Below are 7,307 nucleotides of genomic sequence, written 5' to 3' on the forward strand. Positions count from 1 at the left end.
ATCACACCACCCTCTATTAACCCCCCAGTCTCCTCCCTTACCACTCCGCGCCCCCCAGACTGGACTGGCCCCGGCCTCAGAGAGGACTCCCCCAAGTCCCCTCGGGCCAACCCCGAACCCCCTAAAAACCCCAAACCCCTTAAAAATTTGTTAAAACACCCCTTTAAAAATACCCTTAGTTTCCACTTCCTTTGGTCTCTTTTGGCCGCACACCACCTCTCGGGGCTCCACACCCCGTCATCGAGGTAGGCCCTTGAAATTGAGTTGGGCCACACCTGCGCGAGGGGGGAATCGCGCAGGGCCAGCAGTTCTAACCTGAGGTACAGATGAATAACATCACCCTAATCTAAGAGACGTTTTGCACTTGGAGCCAGAGGGAAACAAAAGCGAGAGGGACCTTGAAGAGCGTGCTGAAGGAGCCAGTTACCAAAACAATATACCACCTGTGGATTGGCTGAGATTCAAATGGACCCTGGGACCCTGGGGGAGGAGTAATGAATATTGCTTTTGATATACTGCTTGCATGGGATTTTTCCTCAGACCTCACCTTGTTTCCCCTGCTATCATTAGTCCCTAATAAAAGTTCCTTTTGAGACAATGCCTGTTTCAAGAGTTCTGATTTCTTGGGAGACCTAGTTGAGGCAGGTCCTTACATCTGTGTTCTGTGCCAAAGCAGAAACTACTGGAAATGGGTAATGCTGTGAGTGACCTGGCTTGGTGCCAGGCAGGGCTTTATAGGTGACAATCAGCTTTGTGAATTGTGTCAGCATTGCAAGATAGCCAGACAAGAAGCACACCCAGCAGTACAGGCTCTGTCTTTATTGTATGGTTATACTAACAGAATCTTGCAAGTCTAAAAATACATCTCTGCTCTCCTGTGTGCTTGCCTTTACAACCTAAGAAATTAGGGAGGGTTCCTTCAGAGACATTTTTTATTTCCACATTCCTTCTGTGGGGTAAGTTACACTTATTCACTTGTGGCCCTGGCTGTTGTCTTTTCCCTATCTCCCAAGGTCATTCCCACATCATGGATCCAGAAGCCCACTTCAGAGCTTGCAAATACATAGTTTTATATAGGTGTACTAAGATATGCCCAGAATTGCATGCCCTGTTGCATGGTGGAGCAGTTGCAGCTTCTGGCTGCTCTACAAGAACAGCCCCATAGAGAATGCACTGCAATGCTCAGGAGGTGACCGAGTTATGAATAACTGTGAACAGAACCTTCCAATCCAGGAATGGGCACATCTGGCACACAAAATGGATTTGCGTGAGTCCCCTCTTGTTATGACTTCCAAGTTTATAGAGATAACCTCCCCTATCCCCCAATGACTATGGAGATTCTTACTCTTCCAGGTCATGGTTGTTCCAAAGGTGTTTTTCAAAAAGCAATTGGACTTTCTTGGAAAGTTCCAGAAAGTCCAGTTGCCTTTTGAAAAGCATCTTTGTGAGACTCCCCCCCCCCCCAAATGCACACCAGTTCTGTTTGGGAGACCTCTACTCCATCAGGAATCAAATATGGGGATGTGGGGATGGATGGGCTATTACCCACAGATACTCAGATTTGCAAAGGTTTAGTTAAAGCCTATTTTCCCCCATCTAGGTCCTCATAGATTCCAGGCACTGGGAAAGGATTTTGTAATGGCATCACTTAAATGGTTAGGGGCAAACATTTATAATTGAGTATCACCAGTACTGTATTTTGGGACGGTCCATTTTAATGCATTTTAATTATTAGTTATTACTATTATTATTTAGCACCTAGAAACAGCTATAGTGCCTTGTATCTATTGGCATGGAACTGAACTGAGTTAAATAGAGATGATACCATCTGCCTCCTGCTGAGGAATGCCTGTCCATTAAAGTGATGGGTAAAACCCTCATACCAAACTGCTTAGGAATGTTTTTAGTAAGGAGGAGTGTTAGTGATAAGGTAAAAGTCTAAGCCTTCTTTCTAATCTTTAGATGAACTGTGTAACTATGACTACTGAAGATGTATAAATCATCATAGTGCCATCATAGATTGAATTAATAGATATACAGGTAGTTCTTGACTTATGATCAAATTGAGCCCAACATTTCTGTTGCTAAGTGAGACAGTTGTTAAGTGAGTTTTGCCCCATTGTACAACCCCATTGACTTTGCTTGTCAGAAGGTCGCAAAAGGTGATCACATGACCATGGGGACACTGCAATTGTCATAAATGCAACCATGGGGATGCTGCAATGGTCCTGTGAAAAATGGTCATAAGTCACATTTTTAGTCCTGTTGTAACTTCATATGATCACTAAACAAACTGTTGTAAGTTGAGGACTACCTGTATGTGACTATAAGCATCAGGTTGTCATCTCCTTTCTTATTAAATAAGAAGATACAGGAACCCTGCAGGGGAAATCTAGTCTAAGATTCTGTATCATAGAGTGGCCATCCAAATTCATTCAGGAAACTTGAAGGCAAAAAAGGGGAGTGGAGAAGAGAAAGGGAAGGAGGGAGGGAGAAAAATTGAGTGCTCAACACTCTTCTAGGCAGGCTCCATCTGAATCTGAAGACTATATACAGCCATTATACATCTGTTAGCTTTCACAGCACAAAGCTCCTTTTATGGGTTGAGCATTTCCCCAATTCAAATCCCGGTTAGTTTCAATGTGTTTAAATACTGTGAGAGACAAATAATAATAATAATAATAATTCTAGCTAGATGTTCTACACTAGGTTTTATATGGTCTCTTGTACCACCCATTTTTTTCCTGCTAAACTAAAAAATACAAAACATTGCAGTCTTTCCCTATAAAACTGCACTCCATTCCTTAATAATTTTAGGTTGATAACATAATTTGTTGATCTCTAACCACCACCACCACCTACAGCTAAACATTCATATGTGATTGCAAATACATACCTCAGAAATCAGATCAACACTGCAAGTGTGGGAGAAGACAAGTGAGTAGATGAACACGCTTTGTGCAAGTTTGCTTATTGAAGTTTGCATGGCTATTCCTACTTGCCCAACGGCATTGTCAACTCTACAACGAACCTGGCTGCAGCCATTTCTTTTGTTCTAAGTTGCCACAGGATTGGGAGGGGTGGGGAATGGAGGATTTCTACTAGTCAAAACATTTCACTGTCCCGTGGGAACCAAGGGCATTTCTGTCAGTTAGGTAGGGGTTGGAGCTTTTAGTTAGAAAGCCTGCAAAAGTCTTCTATTGGGGAATGTAGCTGATTGCATAGCTTTGGGATGGGGAGTTCAACATTGTAATATTATTGCTTCTGAGGGGAACTTCAGACATGGTTTCACTTTTGATGTGCCAATACTTTGTAACTAATAAAAATGTTATTTGAGGAAATTACAAGCCTCAGAGTTCTGCTTTGTTTGTCCCTGTCTATCAGAACCATGACAGGCATAAGTGCACACTGAGATTTACAGGGGAAGCACTCTGGGAATGCTGTGACATTTCTACACAATGGGCTGTGTTTGTTTAAACCCAACAAAAAATCCTCCTGGGGCTTTACCATTGCAGAGATCACATTTGCTTTTAATTTTCCTCAGTATTCAGGGCAGAAAGTATGTGTGAATTGGTCTACACCCTGCTATACTTCCTTTGGGGACTTTCCAAGGACCAGATTTTCAAATTTGATAAATGTATTGCATTCAGCAGAAAGGACCAGGCACCTCCTGAAGCTGAGATTAATTCACTGGTTATATATATTCACTGGTTTCACTGATTTAAATATTGCTTTACAGGTAGTCCTTGACTTACGATCACAACTGGTCCCCAAATTTCTGTTGCTAAGCAAGACAGTTATTTTTACTCCACTTCATGAACTTTCTTGCCACAGATGTTAAGTGAATCACTGCAATCATTAAGTTAGTAACGTGGTTGTTACTAAGAGAATTTGGCTTCCCCATTGATTTTGCTTGTCAGAAGTCACAAAAGGTGATCACATAACCCTGGGACACTATGCAACCGTCATAAATATGAACTAGTTGCCAAGTACAAAACGAATGGTTTGTAAGTTGAGGACTACCTGCATTAGACCTGTTATAGTACCATTATTAAGTAATATTTATTTCAATGGTCAGAGCAGTTAAATTGATTTGATAGGCTAAAGCAGGATGCCATTTCTTAAAGTGGAATTAATCAGACATAGGGAGATGCTCAGAGTTGAATTGTGTCTCAGATCTCTCTCTCTCTCTCTCTCTCTCTCTCTCTCTCTCTGTGTGTGTGTGTGTGTGTGTGTGTGTGTATGTGGATATATCCCCACCCTGAAACTATTGTTTATACTGGCTGAAGGGCAATTTTATTTATAGGGCATGTCAATTGGATATTGGTCCATCTGTTCCCATTTACTGTTTCATTCATGTGAGGTTTAAGATATGCAAGATCTTGCATTCTTTCTAAACATAAATATTGAAATCCTGTATCTATTGTGAGTACAGGTATTTCATATCTACAGTTCCACACTGCACAATTTCTCTAATATGGAACTCAGCCAGTTCCTTAGACCAGTGTTTTGCAACCTCAGCAAAAATAGGAAGAGGAAGGAGAAGTATGTATATTTATCACCCTGAGTTATTTATATAAAAAAACAATAATAGAGGGGTAAAAATTAAATTAATTAATTAATTAATTAATTAATTAATTAATTAATTAATTAATTAATTAATTAATTTATTTTAAGATGTGAAGACTTCAAGTCTCAGAACTTCTCAAGCCAACCTGCTCTTCCTTATTTATGGACTGTCCTAAGTTATTTTCATTTTCATTTTAAAAAGGCACAAGTCTTTTAATGTAAATGGGGAAAAGAAAACAGTTTAAATCAGTGTCTCTCAAAAACTTGGCAACTTTAAGATGTGTGGACTTCAACTCCCAGTGAAAGTCTACACATCTTAAGGTTGAAAGTTTACACATTTTAAAGTGTTTCTCAAATTTGGTAACTTTAAGATGTGTGGAATCCTACGAGTTGAAGTCCACTAATCTTAAAATTGCCGAGGTTGAGAAATTCTGCCTTGAGACTAGCAACATCTTCCTTCTTAACCCACCTCACACTCCCATTCCCCCCCAAATGATGGAGAATATCCAGCATGAGTTTTAGCCAGGTTTTACAGAACATGGCAGTGAGGAAGAGAAATAGTCTATTTAATACACGAATTCAGAAAACCTGAAGGGACATGCATTTTTTCAATTATTATTATTATTATTTTGTCTCCCTCCATGTTAGGGGAAGCACAGAACTTTTGAAATAAATAACGCTTTTGTAGCACCTTGAAGATAAACCTGTTCTGTTGTTGCCAAAAACCTCTTTTGGTCTGGAAGCTCCTGCAACTACAATTTTAGAGTAGAAGTAGTCCTCAACTTACGACCACAACTCAATCCAAAAGTTATGTTGCTAAGTGAGAGAATTGTTAACTGAATTTTGCCCAATTTTATGACCTTTCTTGCTACAGTTGTTGAGTGAATCACTGCAGTTGTTAAGATGTTAAGGTTGTTAAGTGAATCTGGCTTCTCCATTCACTTTGCTTGTCAGAAAGTCACAAAAGGGGATTACATGACCTCAACTGTCAGTTGCCAAGCAACTGAATTTTGATCAGGTGACCATGAGGATGCTGCAATGGTTGTAAACATGAAAAATGGTCATAAGTCACTTTTTTCAGAGCCTCTGTAACTTTGAATGGTCACTAAACAGTTGTAAGTTGAGCACTATCTATTGTTGGTTTCATAAACAAATCCCCTTCTCAAATGTTCACGAGCAGGGCTGGGGCTATTTATTGGTCTTCCCAATAACATACTTACCAGATTTGTCAAGGAGTGTAATTTTTGTGGCCTACACATTTAAATAGAAATAAAACAAAATTATTGTGGAGTACTTAAGTGAAAAAGGTGGGAGAAGTCCTTGACTAGTCACTTGACTAGTCCTGCATGAAGAATGCAAAAATGTGTTTCCGTGGAACATCCATAATATTCTTCCACAACAGGGAAAAAAACCCTTTCCCTTACTTCCTTCCCAATCAACCAATGGAATAGCTTGCCTTCAGAAGTTGTGGGTGCTCCAATACTGGAGGCTTTCAAAGAGACTGGACAACATTTGTCTGAAATGGTATAGGGTGTCCTGCTCAAGTAGGGGGTTGGATTGCAAGATCTGCAAGGTCCCTTCCAACTCTATTTTTCCCACATTCCATGTAAGAACCTGAAGGCAAGACAAGAAGCAATGGATGGAAAATAATCAAAGAGAGAACCTAGAACTAAGGAGAAATTTCCTGACAGAACAATTAATCAGTGGAACAACTTGCCTCCAGAAATTGTGAATGCTCCAACATTGGAACTTTTTAAGAAGAGACTGGATGTGTTCCAATATCTCAGGGGCTGCCACAAAGAAGAAGGAGTCAAGCTATTTTCCAAAGCACCTGAGGGCAGGACAAGAAGCAACGGATGGAAACTAAGCAAGAAGAGAAGCAACCTAGAACTAAGGAGAAACTTCCTGACAGTTAGAACAATTAACCAGAAGCGGTGAATGCTCCAACACTGGAAGTTTTTAAGAAGAGACTGGACAGCCATTTGTCCGAAATGGTATAGGGTTTCCTGCCTGAACAGGGGGTTGGACTAGATGACCTCCAAGGTCCCTTCCAACTTCTTTATTATTATTATTATTATTATTATTATTATTATTATTATTATTATTATTATTATTATTATTATTATTATTATTATTATTATTATTATTATTATTATAATATTTTAATGCCTTGAGGTTCTGGTGGGATGGTTCCAACTTAATGGGGATTGGTTTTATACCAATAGAGTAATGATAACCTAAGGCTGCTTCATTCAAAGGGTTAAAATAAAGGCAAGCCATGGAATCAAGGAGAATATTTGACAAGAGGACACAACTGCATTGTGCCATAGTCAAACAGGGTGGTTTAATTCAGATCTTCAATGAAGACAAGGATTTTGGACTTTGCTACAAAATTAAGTTGTGATCACATACCTGAACTGGTAAATTCACTCTCCTTCCAGAATTGGAAAAGGCCAGAATTATAATTTTTTGCCTTTTTCTGCAAAAGGAAACACAAAAGAAATTTGATGTATTTTACAGAGCTTTGGTGGGAAGAAAGAAATGAAGCCTCCTGCTGAAATACTTGTCAAATAGGGAGCATTTTCCCCCAATATAATATTTATACAGCACAACACAGAACAGGACATCTGTTTCTTGCCAGAAATTGCATTATTTTCCTTTCTGTTCCTCAGCTCCAGGCAGCAAATATGCTTAGCCAAATGACCCAGCAGGCAAATATCTATTATCTATATACTGTA

The 7,307-nt window shown here is 39.6% G+C and overlaps 1 protein-coding gene across 1 annotated transcript in view; it reads right to left on the reverse strand.

Moving 5' to 3' along the window:
* LOC107293288 overlaps positions 1 to 6,999 on the reverse strand; it is an 18,447-nt gene extending 11,448 nt beyond the window's left edge. The window contains exon 1 of the mRNA XM_015822437.2: positions 6,982 to 6,999. The gene's annotated coding sequence lies outside the window, so the exon portion shown is untranslated. The remainder of the gene's footprint in view (positions 1 to 6,981) is intronic.
* Between the last annotated feature and the right edge of the window lie 308 nt (positions 7,000 to 7,307).

The sequence above is a fragment of the Protobothrops mucrosquamatus genome, unplaced genomic scaffold (assembly GCF_001527695.2).
Source record: "Protobothrops mucrosquamatus isolate PMUCROS unplaced genomic scaffold, P.Mucros_1.0 scaffold1566, whole genome shotgun sequence".
Classification (NCBI taxonomy): domain Eukaryota; kingdom Metazoa; phylum Chordata; class Lepidosauria; order Squamata; family Viperidae; genus Protobothrops; species Protobothrops mucrosquamatus.